The sequence below is a fragment of the Ambystoma mexicanum genome, chromosome 1p (assembly GCF_040938575.1).
Source record: "Ambystoma mexicanum isolate Mex_15411 chromosome 1p, UKY_AmexF1_1, whole genome shotgun sequence".
Lineage (NCBI taxonomy): Eukaryota > Metazoa > Chordata > Amphibia > Caudata > Ambystomatidae > Ambystoma > Ambystoma mexicanum.
In genome coordinates, this window is record NC_090921.1 from 1,016,507,513 (window position 1) to 1,016,527,831 (window position 20,319).

Sequence of the window (20,319 nt, forward strand, 5' to 3'; positions counted from 1 at the left end):
TTACAGTCAACAATAAGATAATTGACTATAAGAAGACATTCAGTTTATGTTCCTTATTGAGACCCAGCATGGTACAGCATAATGTACAAATCATTTTGTATTCCCATTGTCTTAAACAATGTCTCAGATCTCCACCACTTTTGCTGCAATGTGCCTTCTCAATTCCAATGAATTGTATGTCAGCCTTGTTAACCCATTTGATGTTCTTCTTGCCAATAATAGGCTAATAGTAATTTTTGGACTTGGCTACTGAGGCTAGAAAGATGTTCCCTAATACGGACACGCAATTCTCGGATAGTACTACCCATATATACTTTTTTACAGATACAAATGACAGCATAGATGATAAATTTCGAATGACACCTCTTCCACGTCCCAGTCCTCTCTACCATCTAAGAGGAAAAATGAGGAGTCAAGCTGTCCCCAGAAGCTGGTAGCTCCTCAAACTCCACGTGTTATAACACCAAAAACAAGCATTACTTTATCATCCACTCCGCAGCAGAGGGTCCTCACAAAAGCTCAGTCTAGGAAACTGTTTCCCAATTAATTGTATACCAATAATCCTATTGGCAAATTCTTTAGCAAAATGGATAAAACATTATCGAGCAACACAGGTGAACTGTCCGATGCTGAAATTTTAGAAGGAATGCCTACACCCAACGGTGATGACGCCTTTATTTTTAACGAAAAACAACATACTGATACAAGGGATAAACCTTTAACGCCAATACGTTGGCACTACAGGCAAGCAAAACCACCTGGACCAGCTGGCCTGACTCACCAACCAAACACTCCCTCTGCCTCCTCGGGCCATAACATTGTGAACCAAGTGACCAAACTTATTTTTCCTCTTCAAAAAACAGAAAAGGTTAAGGAACCATGGATTGCAAGCCTCGATCCTTTGATGACAATTAATGGCCAACTTGACACATCCATCATCCAGACTGGCTTCAAAGAAGATCAATCGACCAATTCCATCTTATAAGCCAAAGAAAAGCCATTTACCAAACAAAATGAGCCGACTTCACGTCAAAAACTGACTTTATGTATCCCTAGAGAGGACATCCCGGTGGATATAACAAGATCTACACCCGTTTCTTCCTCACAAGAGAAACCTCAGAGATACATCTAGCTCTATGGAAAAAAATTCACCTGGAAAAAAGATGGATATTTTTGCCATAATGTCGGCAGTCACGATTGCTTTTGGCCCCCTTCGGGAAACTTTATGATTCTTTAAATGAAACATTAAAAGAACACACTTTCATGACTGCTACCATGAGTGCTAAGTTATCCCACTTGGAAGGCTACATTATGGCTATTGAAGCCTGGAAGGCAAATTCGAGAGATCAAGGATCAATGATAGAGAGTCCTTACATGCCAACTAATTTAGCTGAAAAGAAAAAACAAGAGATCTTTCTGTTTAAAAAACAGTCAGTTGAGGCAGCAACCCAAACATTCACAACATCAAAGACAGAAAGAATCACCAGGAATACCTTGGCTAAAGAGGTCACCACCTCTGAAAAATTAGATCTTTTGGGGAACTATCAATCTTGCAACGAGGACTGGCATCAGGGGAAACCCGAAAGAAAAATGGGGAGAAATCGATGAGAGCCTCAACACATGGCCTTCCTCCTCCTGCTACGAGCGTGCAGAAAGCCTATTCCCAAAAAGTCAGAACAAGATCGCTCCCCGAGTGCTCTCCAAAGCAGGGTGATAGTGGGCCACACGGTGGTAGGCTCGAAGAAACGGACATCCAAACATGACAATCTTCAAGATCCGATCGACACAACTCGAAGTTTGAACCCAGTCGATTCAAAAAATTCTGGCAGAATAAATAATCTAGATGTCATCATAACCCAGACTAGAGAGCTTGAAGCTAAAAAGCATCCACCTCCTAGCAGTAACCTTCAAAGAGCAAACACTTCTGATACAAATGAGACTTTAACTAACTGGGTAACCATAATAGAGAAAACATTTTTTTGACTCAAATAAACCAAACAAGTAAAACAATTCCCACTGCAGCGACTCTATATGACGCAGAGCGCGATTCAATCGATCTATCTAACATCATCATTTATTCTGTAGAAAATTCGGATTCAGAAATTCCGATTCCTATAGGAAAAAAAGGAAAGTTACATTTGCAGATGAGCCGCTAATTCAATCAGGACACCAGAAGTTCAGCCCCAACAAAAATACAGAAGCACGGAAACTCCCTAAAATAAAAAACCATGGGCTCAAAACAGAAAGAAATTGTTTTAGTCCAGAAAGAAGAACCATACATCGTCTATTGGGAGTACAATTGAATAAGGGCCTTCATACAGAAAGCAAAAGACACAATGAACATCCTGTGGTCAGCCCGAGACCACAGAGAGCAAGCCCTCCAAGACACTATGAGAAGTCGCCCAAGGATTCAAGATACTTTAAGGAAAATGGGCCTCTCAATGCAAGAGACAGATTGAAACCCAACCTCTCCAATGAGCGGAGTTATCCTTCTAAATAAAACACTGACGATAATCTACGGAGAAAACCGGCTGACAAAATTAATACTCACAAACGAAATAATTGGCATCCATCTTCAAGTAGATCCGTTCGACAAAATCGAGTGTCAGCAGTCTTTACACACAAAAGCAAAGCAACCAGAATGTTAAAGCTAGAAAAGATGGCAAATACCAACGACAAATCCATCTTAAATAGAAGAGAAATGGTGAAGCTATTTAAGATTAACTTGAACGAACATAAGTTCCGCAGTGAGGACATAAAGGCCATAGAATTTGTACATAAAGGGAGGACTGATAGCATCTTTCTACATATTACATCACAAACAATAAAGAAAGCGTTGCTCTCATCTTTGGTAAACACAAAGATGGGCTACCTTCTCTGCGAAACTACGTCAGAGGAAAGAGGTATGGATTCTCACAACATAAAGTGTGAGAAAAACATTCGATCAAATGTGCCAAGTGAGTACAAGGGGATAGATAATGCCAATCTACCTCCGTTGGTGAAGAGACATTCACAAACTTATTCAGTTGGGTCTTCACACCTGGGCAAAGGGTCCCGGGTCAGAGACAGATTACCATCAAGAAACCAGCCCCTCGATATTAGCTGAGCTAGATCCACACTGAGGTCCTCTGTGTCGCCTACAGGATCATTGCATTTCAACACAGAAAGAGACGTCTCACGAAAACCAGTAGGTCCCCGTGTCAAACTAGAGAGCTCAAACAAATCTAGAAAGAACATGTTAGATGCCGCCTCACTTACAGACAAAAAGAAGACCAGTGACAAAGATCAAAATAGATGGGCCTGGATTCCAGCTGCTTTGTCACGGTACACCAGGCAATAGCAACCAAAAACGCCTAATGACAAAATACCACAATGTACACTTAAGATTGGCTCATGGAACACTCAAGGTCATTCCTATCTCACTCAGGTGGGTGAGATTAATTTGGGTCATTTTGATCTGCTGACCTTTCAAGAAACCTGGCTTTGTCTCCCACCGACCATTGACGGCTTTGAAACATTACTCGCCCCTGCGTCTAAAGGTCTTAAAGGACGCCCGAGCTCTGGTCTACTGATAGTAGTATGGATAGGAGGAAGCCTGTGAATAAAGTGCGGCTTTGCTTCATCGATCTTCATTCAAGCAGCCATATTGATTTGGAACCAATTTGGGAGCCCCATCACAACCAGAAGAGCAGCTTCAATTCTACTTATGAATGTATATTGGAATCCTTGCATTCAGTCAACCAAAGTATTCCTGAGTGAAGTGGATTCTGTCCTAACCGAGGCAGTAAGATCCCATAATGTGGACCATATTTTGCTATGCGGTGACCTCAATTCAATTGTCCCTGCTCAAGGAGGGGTAAATGTTGTAAACTCACAATCATCTTATCAAAGAATTAAATCAACTTTGAGAGGACTCGCATGGGCAGAATTCATGGATTCTTGGGATTTATACAATCTAAACCAATTAGACAATTCCACAGAGCCGGAACCTACTTGGGAGAGTGCAGGCTGTAAGAGTATCATTGATTACATTTACGCATCTAAAGAACTTTACGCACTTATTGACTCATTTAAAGTGTCCAAAACCACTTGTAGCGACCATAAACTTTTATCAGCTTCTTGGCCCTCTTTCAAAGAACCATCACTGGCAATGCCACATCGGCTTAAAGTCAATCTCCAAGGTACCCGTCTAAAAATCTCCAAAGAAGCCCACATTCTAATAACATCTACCTACAAGGACAACTTCTTACTTGAAACAGACGATGAAAGAGCATAGCACGTAGCAGCAATAAAAGGTCCGCCAGGGAGGAAGTGTCTTGTTGAAACCAAGTCTTGCCTGGAAACTGCATTGTTGCTTCCCTGTCTGATTCTGAAGACAGAGTTTTCAGAATGCAGTCAATACGAGCAGTTATTGACACTACCCTAAACATTATGCTTGGCTGAGAGGAGATCAATAACGAACTCCATATGCTAGTTACATGTGTGAAGTCACCATGAAGTAAGACACAGACTTGAGTTGAAACAAACAATATTTATTACATTAAATGTCAGAATGGTAGAAGGCCTAACTTGCCCTATACTAAGGTAGGATTTCACTACCGGAACAAAACTAAGGAAAGATCCGATCAAAGCACTACATTCTGAAACTCAATGAGGGTGCGCCTAAACGCAGAGGGCCAATTATCCTCCTCCATACCAGTATGTAGGGGGGTTAAGCAGGGTTGCCCTATGGCGCCTACCCTCTACAAAGTTTATATGGCTGACATCAAGGACAATGAAAACGACATTCGTTCTTTTCCACCAACGAAAGGGGAAGCCAAAGTCACCTGGCTCCTCTATGCTGACGACATAATATTCATGGATCAGACAGCTATAGGCCTACAGCGCCAATTAAACAGCCTGGCAACATACCTCAAGAAAAACGACCTGGACTTCAATCCAAGCAAAACAAAGATACTTATCATTGAAAAGAACAACATAAAATCCAATGGGAAACTCCAGTGGTTCATGAATTTGGAAAAACTGGAACTGGTCAAAAGTCTCAGCTATCTGCGGGTCAAGATTTCAGAGTTTCACTGAGGCGACGATGCAAGAACATCTTTTTGCAAAAACCAGAACCCTCACTGTTCAATCAGGAATTCTGGAAAGAAAATTTGGAAAATTCTCATTACTTCCGGTAATACATTTTTTTAAAACAAAAGTTGTGCCTTCAATTACCTACGGGCGGACGCTATGCCCCAATTACAATCTACACTGTGGACCAAACTTGAAGGCTTATTTTGGCGGCAAGTTTCGAGACTTCCACCTTCGACACCCATGGCTATAATCTGAAGAGAATTATGTCTTCCATCAACGAAATCAGTTGTGGAGAGGAATATACTACTCTTCCTGGGAAACATTTTACGAAATCCAAGACCGAAAATCCTTGAGATACTCCACAACGAACGAACTACTGGCAAAAGCAGAACTCTTAAAGCTTGGGCCAAAAACCATCTCGACCTGTTAGACAAAATCGGTAGCTCTCAATGGGAGCTTGAATATATTCCAGACAAAGTCAAGGAAAAAAATGAAGATCTGGGATTGGATTGTGACCCTGGAAAGAGCCAATGAATACAAATCATCTACGGACCTCTTCTGGGACTCGCACAAAGTAAACAAGGTCAGAAAATATATAAAAAAAAATCCCCGACAAAGGGCTTCGAACAACATTCTTGAGGGCTCTTATGAAAACAAATGAAATACTGCACCGTCGAAAACAATCAAAGTGCAATAGTTGTCGTTTCTGTGACAATCCAACTTCCATTGAAACAGTGCGCAATCTTCTCACACTCTGTCCAGGGACTACACAATTCACCATCAACCCTACAGGCTCCAATTCTTGACATTATCTGAAGAAGCCTGGTGGAACTGGTCTATGAGTGGAGAGAGTTTATCCTTGAATATATCCGCAGCTAAATTCCTTCAGAGCCTCGATCTAGATGAAAAAGTTCCAAAGAATACTTCTCAAATTGGAAATTAAGACATTTAATTTCCTTTTCCAACCCAGGCAAAGAAGAGTCCTATTTTGTAAAATTGTCTAGTCACAATAAATTAAAAAAAAAAACATGCTACAGGTCCCACATTTGTGACAACTATTGTGTGAAAATTTCAACCAGTCACTGCTACCTGCTGCTTCCGTGTTAGATCTAAGGAATGACTGACATACTTTGTTTTAATGCTATTGTCTACTAACTCAGCAGCAATCTAAGTGATTGGCAATCTTTTAGACAATTAAATGGAGCAAGAACCCAGTGTGGGCATGATTTATCATGTGATTTGAGAATGCGGCTGTTCTCGTGAATATTTGGCCGGATGGAATGGTGATTATATGCTTAAGATCATATGGGCTAACATCTGATGATGATTAATAATTGGAAGCCTAATGATGCTGTAGAATAACATGTACTAATGTTTGTGAGTGGAACTAAAGTCTTAATGTAGCTTTATATATTTCCAAAAGAGTATTACTGATTTGTTGACATACATATTACCTAACGTTGCATATCTAATCTGTATCCTTTGTTTCCCCTTTTTTTGGCCCCGCTCTTCGTTTGGCATGTTCTCTGATGTTGATAACAAACTTTTTGTTCTATGAATTATATGTTTACATTTGATGCTGTGGATTCATTTTTCATTATTTTTTACTTACCCGTTTAAAGAGTTGTTAAAGTGAGTTTTGCCTTGAAAAGACCATGCTGGTCGAAACATGTGTAGGCAACTTATACTTTGAATCCCACAATTAAAAACTAAGAATCTTAATATTGACTAATTGAGGTTTTGTAGACACAATATATCATAACATTATTGAAGGTGTGCAACCAGCAGTTAGGATTCTGTGTAATAAACACGTAAGGACATTTTTAGATGAGCGCATTAGATGATGGCATTCCATGTTTGCTTTACCTTGGTAATTCATTAGGCAGGGGCATAGCACATAAGTTCCAGAATCTGCAGCTATCTAACACCAGACTATGTTCTTGTTACAAGAGGTATTTATTCTTTGCAATTGTACAGTCTAAGTGCCTTCACTCACTTGGTTTAGCCCTGTCATCAGTGTCAGTTTTACCCTGACATTTATAGTTATCAGTTTAAGCCTGCTAGAATCATCCCCCATCATGGGGAGCAATAGGAGCTTCTACTTCCCGCGGCAGCCGACTATTTCCACCCCTAAGATAAATCACCAAATGATGGGAAAGGGGAATGAAAATCACAAGGGAGGAGGCCACCAGGGGGCGCAGGCAAGATGGCTGCCTAATCCATAAGCTCCCCACATGGCTGCGGGATAAGTACAGAGTTGCACCGCATAAAGGAACGTATCCCCTTTCAAACCAGGAAAATCAGATCTCGGAACTGACAAGGAACCCAGAGACACCTGAACAAGATTTGGAGGCGCTCCTGACCCAGAGATATTTGACAGAGAAGTCTGGTGCTTCCCCTCCCCCAACCGGCCAGGCGATACATGCGAGCCGGGGAAGGCAGAGTGGTCCGTCACCCCGTAGGGGAGGAATCCTGCGCTGTATCCAGCTTGCTGGCCCGGCCGTCTACATCCTTGCCAGGACACCCTGCGGTGGAGCTGGGCCTCCCCACGGGGACCCTGACCGCAGGATACCACGCGGAAAAGATCTACCCGCTTACCGTCTCCGGCGCAGCATTGAGGCGAGGTGCGGGCTGAGACGCTGTGCGGCCCGAGGCACGCCCGGGCCCCCGCCACCCACGGACTCCAGCAGTGTGGCTTTGCTCTCCTCGCCCCCGCAGGCGGATCTCCTGGCCTGCCCGGGCCGTCGTGGGAGCGCGCCCGGGCCCCATCCTCTCCCTTCCTCTTGCTTGGGCCTGTTAGGCAGAAACCTGTGCAGTTCCCTCTGGGACCACTGCAAAAGATTTAAGACTACAGGTGTTTGGCAGTAAACCCACTTGGTAGCAGTCTGTACCACACAGATTCACTTGGTAGCTGTGGCTGAGCAGTCAGACCTCCCTCAAGAAGAGTTAGGCAGTATATAGAGTATTCACAATAGGTCAAAAGAACACGGTAGAACAAGTAAACACTGACCAGAGCTTGGTGTAAAAGAGATATCATTATTTATTTAAAAACCACATCTAGAAAAACACACAGGCACTAATAGTAAGCAGTTCAAAAACATGGTCACTAAAAAGATATACACTCCCTTAGAAGAATATTAGACAAGTCTTAAGTAAAGCCCCACTTATTTTCAGACAGCGGTGAGTGCTTAACGCAGATGGCACTTTAATAATTCGTTTTAAAAGGGAGAGAAAATCAGAGTATAATTTGAAACAGATCCCAACACTTTCATAAGAACAAAGCATGAGAGGAAGGCAAGTAAAACCGTGAAGTTAGAGTTCAGAAGGCTGGATCCACTTTAAGGGGATCAGAACGAAATGTGTCCAAGGTCACACAGTTTAAGTACACAAGAGTCTTGCAAAGGTTCAAAAAGAGTTGGACCAAGAAAGGGACCAGTTAGAAGGTCAAGGCGGCCAGCCCAGTCCAGAAGGTTAAGAGATTTGTTACCTTGTAGCAATCTTTAGAAAGGGAGGCCTGGCGGACAGGGTACCTTAAAGTGATGAGAATACTCCAACGGGGGCAGTTGTTCCTGGCAGCGGATGCAAGTCGGTGCTTCGTCCGGGGGAATAGAGGATCTCGTCGGGGAGGAAGACAGGAGTCCGTTGCACTGCCAGGGAAGAAACCAGCCGCGGAGTTCTCAGGTAAAAGGAGCGGTCCTTTTATTCGCGGTCCAGTGGTAAGTGGCTATCCGGTTGCCGGGGTGCTTGGCACAGGCAATTCGACCACAAGACGTCCTGGGATGCGAAGAAAAGAAGGTAAACTGGTTGTGCCCACCAGTCAGGGGAAGAAGCCTCTCCAGCCGGGAGATCTTCTCTGTCGTCGGGAAGTGGTGAGTAGGTTCCGCAGGGCTCCACCGGTGGTGTCGTCGTGGTAGGTCGGCTCAGCTTCTCCCTCGTCGGATTCTCAGGTCCTGTGGCGACTTCTGAAGTTCCAGTCCCCAAAGCACTGCTTTTATGCAGCACACCCCCATTCACTCAGCCTAGCTGTCAATCAAACATGCTAAGTGGTGAGCCGGCCGGCTCACCATTTGGGCCAATCACACAAGAGTGTGACTTGAGTTACCAAGGTAACTCAGTGCAAGGTGCCTAAACCCCCTCCCACACCCCCTGTGGTACCCAGACAGAGTGGCACCACTTTTGGAGGCTTCTGTGGAGAAGCCCGCCAAAAAGTGGAACAAAGGGCTCGACTTGGGTTGGAGTCACAGAAGAGAACACAAACGCCATTTTAGAATCGAGTCCTGGCAAAAAATACCAACCGGCGAATTAATATTAAATAAATAAACCGGCGGTATGTTCGAGGCTATGAGAATTAAATAATTAAAGTTGGTACCCTCGAACAATGGGAAAATCCCATAGGGATATATTCGCGGTCGAATATAAAAAGTAGTATCCACTGCCACCAGCCAAAACTCGATCAGGGGGGACGTAGACGTGCCCCCTCGACTAACAGACCCCGGGGAAATCGAATTGCCCCGACCAGTACGTCCACAATATGATGGTTTGTACTGGTTTCTGTTCATAATTTGGGACTAGTAAAGCCAATGGTGACTTTACATGCCCTGGGAGACAGTAGTCAGTCCCAGGGTATGGAGTCTATGGTGGGGTGTCACTATGACACCCCTGTGTTACGTTACTGCACGGAGGGTGCTGTGTAACACACATAATAAAAACACATGAGACCCTATGGAGTAAAGGACCCCATAGCCCATAAAACACATTAACAGTCAAAGGAACACCATACATCATGTCCAAGAGTGGGAGAAAAAGAATCTCACTCTTGGCAGGAGAAAAAAACAAACTCCAGTAATCCAGCAAAGCTGCTGGGGGACTCACTAGATTAGGAAATTCAGCCTAAAGAGAGAATTCTGCCTAACAGGGCCCCACACTGCAATACAACCGAGGGGGCCGCCCTGGACACCCGGGGACCATAGCTGTCCGGGTGGGATGGCCCCGAGGGCTGTGGCACAACGGCAGCGATCTCCCTGCAGCCGCTGCAACTCTCCTCCAGCGGACTTTCCTGCAGGCCTGGGCCGACGTGGGAGCGCGCCCGGGCTCCCCCTCGCCCGCTTAAGCCCCATAAGGAGAGTAGTTGTAGGTGTGTGCCCACGGGGCGCAGGGGGTATAGGAGCCTGCCTCCCCAGTGAGGGGGCACTAGTTAAGCCCTGGTGATTGGGGTCCCCCCTCCACCGCCCCACCCCGCTCCTGGGAAACAGCCCTGGATACCATCACAGACTGCTGGACTTGAGTGAGCACCCGGGGGACCACCATCCCGGCGGACCTGCAACCGGGCCTGCACACTCATGGTGGCCAACTGTGAGTACCAATAAATAGCAGGAAAGGTGACGCAAGCCACGTCCCAGGGTCACTGCCCCTCCTTATCACACTTGGGAGGCACAGGCAGGGGAGTGCCATAATTAGAGGAGATTCCTGACACCGAACTCAGGGATGTAAGCAGAGGAACCTCCTGGGGCCCCAAATAGACTTGCATAGAAGACATCAGAGCACCTCTCGGGTGCAGACCTGACCTCAAGGCATCGTTGGTGACAAAGCCTGGAGAACTGAGGTGGCAGAATTCAGCGGCGATCGAAAAATTGGGTCCTGTTGTTTGTGGGAATCCTGAGCATGTGAAATAAATCAGAAAGATTTGCCTACCACGTAAAATATCACACGGAGCAGAGGTGAGGGGGCAGGCATTGGTCACTGGGAGACACCACTGGGTGCATCAAGAAGCCACAGAGATCTAGGGGGGAAAGCGTCCCATGAGTTAGAAAGAAACCCTACCGAAATACCAATTCACACCTGGAGACCTAGAGATGGAGACCGGAGCCTCTTCCACCCCGGCTCCTGACATGAACACCATGCAGAACAACATTCAGACGATCCTCAACGAAATTAGGGGGATGAGAACAGACATGGGAGCCAAGCTGGCCGACCTCACAGCCAAGGTCTCCACGCTGGAGGACCGAATGGAGGGGGTGGAAAATAACCAAGTGTCCACCGACCTCCTGGAGACACAGATGGAGGCGAGGTTCAGAGAGATGCAGCGCCAAGAGGGAGAACTCCGTCTCAAGGTCGACAACATGGAAAACCGCGAACGGAGAATCAACCTGCGGCTCTTCGGCCTGGTGGAGTTGGAGGGGGAGACGCAGGCGGGCTTGGAGGGCAAGGTACAAGATATCATCAGGATTGTTTTAGGATCTGACTCTGGGGAGACAGTCCTGATTGACAGGGTCCATCGGGCGGGTGGAGGCGGAAGGGGTCCACGCTCAGTGCTGGCGAGATTCCACTACTACAGAGATAAAGCAAGGATACTGGAGAGGGCAAGGACCCTGAGAGACATACAATATGGCAACTCCAGGGTGTCACTCTACCAAGATCTGTCTGCTCTTACACTGCAGATGAGGAAAAAATGTGTGGCAATCGCCAGATGGTTACAGGAGAAGGGGGTCCGATATCGCTGGGGACACCCATTCTACCTAGATTTTGAATGGCAAGGCGAGAGGCACCAACTCGTGACGAAAGACATCCAAAGAGCCATTGATGAGTTGGTTGGGGCCCCCCCAGGAACTTCCAGAGGCTAGGGTGGGACTGACGGGGGCCCCAGCCGAGCCCCACAGGGCCCTGACCTAACTCAGGGGAAGCACAAGATGAAAGGCACCCGGAAGTTCCATAAAACTAGACATCCTCCAGCGGGCCGCGGTGGACCGCCATGATCATAATGGAAATGCCACAAGGTTAATCTCTGTAATGAAGTCGCATACACGACCCGTCAGAAGGTTTTTTAAACTGGGGGAATCACATGTTGCCTTTAGGTGTTGCCACAGTTGGCGGGGTTGTTTGTTTAATGGGAAGTTTGTGGAGCACCCGATGAGAGGCTTGAGAAGTGGTGTATATTGTGGACTTTGCACTCAGCCTCTAAGACTGGAGAGACTTTCTCCGACTCACACCAAATGCCAATATGCGGAGACGCTCACAGTTGGGGGGGCATATTGCATGTTGTGGGCATATGGAGGGGAACATCGTCGGGAGACCATCACTGGGACTCCGATGTCAGCCAAAATCGGGATATGTTCTTGAATGGAAGATGGGGGGAACGTTCCATATCACCGATTCTCTCGGGGCCAGGGTAGTAACCCTGGTGGTTCGTTGAATAACTCCGACGTGTGTTGGGTGACGGAGACGAACGCCTTACAAAATGGGTAAGGGAGACTGGGAACAAGGAAGGGGGTGGGGGAGGGACAAGGGTAATGGGGACACCATGCCATGGAGCTGCGGGTCAAGCGAAGAGATGGTACCGGGGGACCAAACTGGAACTTTACAGGACAAGGGTAGCAGCGATCATGGTTGAAGGTCGGATTGGCACACTCACCGTAAAGGGCCTAAATTCACAGAACAAGTGTTCTCTCACAAGCAATATGTTGCGTTAACACAAACTGCTAGTCCCTTTCTTACAAGAAACACACTACAGGAAGGGGGCAGAGTGGACGATAAAAGGAAAGGAGATAGGAAAGATCTTTTGTGCCTCACACAAATCCTCCAAGACGGAGGGAGTGGGTATTCTCCTTGGAAAATCAATGCATCTAACCGAGGTAGGGACGAAAAGGGGCTTCGGAGGGAGATTTCTTGGGATCAAGGGGTTATCTCAGGGCGCATGTGTTACATTGGCCACTTTGTATGCACCCAACGTTGATCAGATCAGATCAGATTTATCCATAGGGTACTTAAGGGACGAATGGGCGGGGAGTGCGATGATCCTGGGCAGAGATTTTAACCTCATCGCAGACCCCCGACTAGACTGGTGGTCCGCTAAGGGAGTGGCGCAAAAGGCGCCCACTAAAGACAACCTCGCTATGAGGGACCTCTTACAAGAATACTATTGGGTAGATGTATAGTGAAAATTCTGGCAAACTCCCAGGGGATACACGTTCTTCCCCCCCCCCCCCGCACCAAACATATACTAGAATTGACCTACTATTGGTATCAGAGGAAGGAGGAGGGGAGATTGGAAGCCCTGCGGTTGAATCTGTGACTTGGTCGGACCATGAGCTTCTCGTTATGGAATGGAGACTGCAGGGCACCCCGAAGTCATATAGGTGGCACTGTAACGACACCCTCATGAGAGACCAGGTGTTCAAAGAATTCTTACAGAAAGAAATAGAAGCCTTCTTTGTAACAAACGACACGGGAGATGCCAATGGCCACAGTTTGGGAGGCGGCAAAGGCCACCTTCCGGGGTCTCCTTATTGCAGGGGGCTTGAGGAGGAAACGGGAGAGAGCGTTAATATAATCTAAACTCCGCGAGGACCTACGGGTAATGAGGGCTCAGCTCACTAAGGGTGATGTAGACCGTGAAAACCTCCTGGGTGAAATGAGAGAAAAAAGACAGGCCCTACACACAGACTTAATTGGAGAGGTGGTCAAAAAAATGAGAAACACGAAGCAGAGATATTACTAGAAGGGAGACAAGGTTGGGACCCTCCTGGCACACAGGCTGAGGGGAAATAGAGCTGGCAGTCGGGTGGAGGGTATCAGGGATGGGGTGGGCAACATCCAAACAAAAACCTAACACATAGCCGACTCATTTGCAGGGTTTTATAAGAAGCTGTACACTACACAGGATGGTGAATCCCTAGATGAGATCCGAAGATATCTAGAGGATCACCCTCTACCCAAGCTCACAGAACCAGAGAGGGAGGCATTGGAAAGGGAAATATCAGAGGAAGAGGTAGAGGGGGCTAAACGGTTGAAGGTGGGTAAGATGCCAGGGGGGGACGGATATACAGCTGACTTCTTCAAACAATATCAATCAGTACTGATACAACCGCTAACCAAGCTGTTTAACCAAATTAAGACCCCGGAAACCATCCCACCGACATTCCTACAGGCCATGATCAAAGCCTGCTAAGGACCTGGCGGAATGTGGCTCTTATAGGCCCATTTCACTCTTGAACACAGATGCGAAGATCTTTACCAGGATTCTGGCAACACGCCTAGAAAAGTGTCTCCCCCGACTGGTCCACACAAACCAAGTCGGTTTTGTGCTAAACAGACAGGGGGCCGATAGCATGCGCAAAAGCATACACATACTAAACTCATAGGAAGTTAGAACAGAGGGGGGCTCTTCTCCTGTCCCTGGACGTGGAAAAGGCGTTCGATAGGGTGGGCTGGTCTTTTATGGACGGGGTTTTGTCGTCCCTGTGGATGGGGCCTAAGTGGCGAGGGTGGATGACTGCCCTTTATTCTAACCCCTCAGCAAAGGTGGTAGTAAATGGTGGTAAATCAGTAACCTTTCCACTGGCAAGGGGCCCGAGACAGGGGTGACCGCTATCTCCCCTTATATATGCATTGGTGATGGAACCCTGGGCCATAGCGATTAGGGAGGACGAAAAAATTAAAGGTATCAAGATAGGGGAAACTAATTGAAAAATAAGCTTGTTTGCCGATGACGTGCTTTTATATCTCTCCAAAACATCCCAATCGGTCCCTGAGGTACTGAATAGCCTGGAACGATACGATATGGGACCCTAGCAGGCTATAACGTAAATTTAGAGAATTCAGTCGCATTTATGACGGGACAACTCGATGAGGTAGAGAGACAATACATCGAGGACCTCCCGTTCTGTAAACAAGCTGAGGGATTCTGTCACCTAGGGATCCAGATACCGCCGGACCTGGCTGACCTTTTCAACGCTAACTACCCACCTTGTGGTCGGTGATTAAGAGAGACTTGGAACGGTGGGCGAAGTCTGGCCTCTCATGGATGGCATGCCTCAATTCAATTAAAATGGTGATCCTCCCTAAATTCTTGTACCTATTTCAAATGCTGCCGACCCAGATACCTAAGCCGTTCCTTCTAGAGGTTAAGCAGGCCCTCCTTCACTATCTCTGGGCGGGAAAGTTCCATAGAATCGCCTACGATACATTGACAAGGCCCAAAGATGAGGGTGGAGTGAACTTCCCAGACCTAGACACATACTATAAGGCGTTACAACTGCGAATTCTGGTTGATCACCTGTTGACGGGCCCAAAGAAACAGTGGGTAGCACTGGACAATGTGCTTTTCTCCCCAGTCACATTGGACGAATGGTTGTGGCGCCCCAAGGCACGCATCCCAAAGAAAATTCTGAATCATCCAGTACTGGGGGTGCTGTGGTCCTTATGGAAAGAGGGGGGTTATCTTCGATGGCTCACGACGTGGCCCTCGCCCCTAAGCTGTATCTGGGCTTCCCCACTATGGGATGGAATCAATGAACCATTAGCCTTCCAACAATGGTATGAACCGGGTCTCAGCAGGGCGGGGCAGCTTTGGGTGGACGGAGCGTTTATATCCCTGGGAGATCTGAAGGAGGCCCTAGGTCTCACCAACCTCTCTCCTTTCCGATACCTTCAATTGAAGGGGGCCCTTACTGAAAACAGATGGGGAGATACTCTTAGGAGAGAGTTAACAGACTTCAAGAAGTTTCTAATCACATATAAGGGGACTAAAGGTGTGATATCGAGGCTTTACGCCTCTTGCTGTTCTCCGCCCCCCGGGAACTCCCACCCGCCCAGGTACAATGTGAAAAAGACCTAGATACCCCCATCACTGATAGGAGATGGATCAAGATCTGCAGACAGGCCAACCGCTCCACTGCTGCGCCCCAATACCGCCACCAAGCCCTGAAACGGATCCATAGATGGCATTACCCCCCACAGAGGATAGCCAGGATGAGAAAGGGCTATGATCCACACTGCTGGAAATGCCATACTGAAAGGGGGGGGACTATGCGCATGTGTTGTGGAAATGTCACATAGTACAAACCTACTGGAGCGAGGTCCTATCTTGGATAAAGGAGATTGATGGAATTGAAAGAACCCTATCCCCGTGGCTAATGTTGTTTGGCATTCAAGTAGAGGGAGGTTCAAAAGTGACACATGATCACATGTTGCAGGTCATGTTAGTCGCTGCCAGATGTTGTGGGGCCCAAAAATGGAAGACCCCCTCACCCCGCGGGGAGAGGGAGTGGGTTACTAAACTACGCGCCATATATGACATGGAATTCTTGATCCATCTGATTGATGAATCGAAGACTAATATTGAGGGCCTATGGCTCCCCTTCTTTGACAATACGGGAAAGCAGCTTAAGGGATATGGAGCGCTTTAGAGGAACCGCTGGACCTGGACACCGGTCTCGGAGCCCCCTTCCCCAAGGATTGGGGGGGCCCATTGGGGCAGAGGACTCAATTTTGGAATGTAGGGCTCTATGTTTTAAGCGCTTATATGTGGACTACCCTTTGTTTGCAATGTGTCATAACATATCGTGTTGGACCCCTGCTGTTATTATCATCCCACGATCCATGGTGTGGAAGAGGGGAAGGAGTAGGAGGGAGGGAGTGGGAGGGGGGAAAGGTTGTGATTGAATTTGTATTCACTCTTATGGTTGTATTGTTGTTTTATTAATGTCATAACCCTAAAACTTTAATAAAACTGAATTTTCCCCAAAAAATCACAAGGGAATTAGAGCAAACTAATATGAAAAAATCAATTCCCAAAAAGCAACTGAAGTTTGAGCGCTAGCATAGGGAGAATCCGACCAGGTAAATCCCTCCATTTTTGGTAAAAAAACATTGAATACCTCTATCACCAGCATAAGGGGGTGTTATCTTGAGCAACCCTGAGCCTAGCCCTATGCCCCCAAACAGAACCTAACCTATGTCTAACATCCTTATACCCCCTCAGTTACGTTCTGAAGCTTCCATCAACTTTGCTCAACATGAGTAACCCTGTAGCCTGTGTGAAAGCCAAAGTTCAGAGTTTGACCGAGGTTCAGGTGGGTACTCCTGTTGGAGGATCCATCCTTCGTTTCCTCTGACCCTTTGGAGACGTTTTCCTTTTCTATTAGTGTTCCCTTCTTAGGCCTTCTCCTGCATTCATCGATGGGCCCCTGGCCCGTTGTTCTCTCCCCTTCATTTCCACAGCTTTGGCTTCCAAAGTAATACTATGTTCATGATTCTCATATGTGAAGAGGAGCTTGCACGGACGGCCCCATCTGTATCTGATGTTGTCTCCAATCCATGATGAGCAACATTCAGCCTCTGTCTCTTGGCCAGTGTCATCTTTGAGAGTTCCTGGAATACTTGGATCTTTGCCTCACTGAAGGTTATCAGGCTGAGTGTCTGTACCGATTTCATTATTACTTTCACTTGAAAAAATTGGACCCTTGTCGGAGCATCCAGGATGATATCTCTTTTCTATTGGAATGCGTTCTGTACCTGATGGGTTCTGTCCAGGATCAGCTCGATGTCATGTGGTAGCTTCAGGATCTGGCAAAAGAGACTGAACATATGACTCTAAACTCTGGTCTTGGATTTGTGTTGTTATACCCCTCAGATTTGCATTGTTTTGGCGCAATCAGTTGTCTATGTCCTCCTTTTTCACAATCGGGATTTCCATCTGTTCCTTTTTGCTTTGCTGGGCATCCTCAGTGTGGTGAAGCAGTGTCTCTCTAGGGCACAAAGTGTAAGAGGTACATGTCTGGATTACCCTTCTAATTTAGGATGACGCACCAAGCATTCCAACATTTTCTGATTCCCTCTGAGTACAAACCTAGCCAAAGAACTATGTGATGGTTCTATCAGCAAGGAGACATAATTGCTGAGACTGTTTGTGGGGGATTCTGAGGAGGAACAGTTAATCCCTCCTCGTAGCCACAATGTACCCAGGATGATGGGCACTTAATAGCACCGGTACCCAGGAGGAGGACCAAGAAGGAAGCAATCAAGGCGAAGAAAACCCCCATAAGAACAGCTACTGACTGTGCAATTGTTGATATGGAACAGGACTTCAACATAAGTGAAGAGACCAGGACTGGTAGGACTCTCAGTGTATAGGGAACCATGACCGGAATAAACAGGAGTAGGTGGCTGCAGGCAGGATTCAAGGCCCAGGTAATACAATGGGCGCGAGATGAGGGAACCGCCAGATCCCAAACAAAGGGTAGGGAAAAAACAGAGAAGAAACAAAGGGAAAAGGACTCTAAAAACACAGTTAGGAAAGGGGAGAGAGCACAGGGCAAAATGTCTGCTGTCGGAAGTAACGGTTCCTGAGCCTTGTGACGCACAGCGCCTCTGCTTTCCATGATACTTAAGGAAGATGTGGAACGCGGAAGTGTCTGCTGATTGGTCCTAGCAGTAGTTGCCCTCTCGGTGGAGCATCAATGTCCCATTGCGGCACATGTCCATTGTGCGCAAAGTGCTGGGCCGGCGGTCATGCCACACCCACCATAGCTTCCACAGCCTACCCATACCTCATGCTAAGTGTATGAAAAGTTCCCACTCAGAGTGATCCATAACATTTTAGCTCATTGTACCTTTCCCTAGTTACTAACGGACTTCTAGAATTCAATGAGTCACTTGTGATTTTGAAGACTTCTACTTCTTTGATTAATGTAACCCTCCTTGTATTTATCCACATGAGTATTGTCTTTTGTTCGGATCAAAGTTATGTAGTTGTAGTATGTAAATGCTGACGTAAATGCAAAAGTGTCTGCTGATTGATCCTAGCAGTGGTCGCCCTCTTGGTGGGGCATCAGTGTGCCATTACGGCACATGTTTGATGTGCGCAATATGCTGGGCTGACGGTTACGGAATTATCCACATGAGTATTGTCCTTTGTTAGGAGCAAAGTTATGCCGTTGAGGTGTGTAAATGTGGACCTCAGTACCCAGTATTTAACTGAATGTTTTTTGCCATAGTCATTTTTTACCAAAATGTATTGCCACAAAAATGCAGGGCGTGGAGCAGTATTTGGGTGAGGTAGTATGGTATGGATATAGTGCGGGCGGTGGGCATGGTGAAGGGCACTGCCCCTGCATTATCACATTAAAAATATCAGTGCATAATACCACGGTGGAAAATCTGCAGTAAAACACACTGAACCTTGCTCTATGTGTAAGATAAACCTTTCTTCACAGGGTTGGCTTTGGTCAATTGAGGTTGCAGAAGGTCGACTAAGGTTAGAGATTAAGCCTGTCAAAGTACAAGCCCATTGCCATACTTTTACAACCATATGCTAATATGATTCATACAAAAGGTCTGACCCTAATATGTCTGCAATCCAAGTAAAAAAGAAGTGTGGTTAAAGAACACTCAGGATCTTCATCTGCTTCTGACATTCCAACCCTCCTCTCTGCGCATCTGTAGAATTCATTATGCCTTACATATAGATGATGCTTGAAAAAGTCTAAATGTAAAATGCGTTGTCATTAAACACTTTGTTACACCTCAGTGTACAAAACATATCTAAGCACTGACCCCTCCTGACTGCTTCTGTTCATGTATTATATCCATTGTCAGCAGGCACGTTGGACCTCATCTCTTGGTCTATACTAATCCAAAAGGATAAGCTGTCAGCCTATTTTTAGACCTTCTTGAAGGCCACTTAATAAGTCTGAATGAATATTTATATATGCACACAATGTTCTCGACCAATCTTTCACTTATGGTGCAGTGTCTTCCAAGGGCCGCTGACGACCCTCTCCAGCCATTGACCATTTTCAACAATACCCTACCATTGCCCACCCTGCATATAAAGGTTTAAATATTCTATCTGAAGTGGAGGGTCACTTCTATTCCCTTACTCAATGGAATCTAGAACCTGCGGCTTCCCATATGTTTTTGACTATGCCTCCCATAATCCCTCTCCATTTTCTATGCTCGCTAGGGCTAATTGGATTTCTAGTCCAAAACATCTGGGGAGCCAAAGGTTGCAGACCCCTGCCTTGCTATAGGGCCTCTTTCCAACATGCCTGCCTTGGAGGAGCTGAGCATCTCACATTTTTTAAGGCCTTATGCCCAGACTGTCCCTTTTTAGCTAGAGCATCTCCCTCCCGCTTCTCCTGCCTACCCCAACTCACTTTGTTCACGGCACAGAACACATTTCTCAGACCCTCAGCCTCAGCTTCTCTCTCTCTGGCTAGTTATTTTAACTTTGCTGTTGAGATGCTGCTTTTAAAACTCCTGCAAAAATCGTTCACTTAGCGGGGTAGTCCACTACCCCTAACGTACTTTTTGCCAAATAATCCCTCTCCAAGAAGAGATTTCCCTCCTCTTGGTGAACGTTAGTTACCATGCCAGTGACCCTACTGTCTCCTTATATATCCCATGTTCAGTGACACTGTTCGTGATTGTCCATGATTTTACCGGCGCTTCTCTCTCTTGTTATGC

The 20,319-nt window shown here is 46.4% G+C and overlaps 1 protein-coding gene across 4 annotated transcripts in view; it reads left to right on the plus strand.

The window, feature by feature from the left end:
• TSNAXIP1 (translin associated factor X interacting protein 1) overlaps nucleotides 1-20,319 on the plus strand; it is a 1,023,806-nt gene that overhangs the window by 721,698 nt on the left and 281,789 nt on the right. The window lies entirely within an intron of this gene.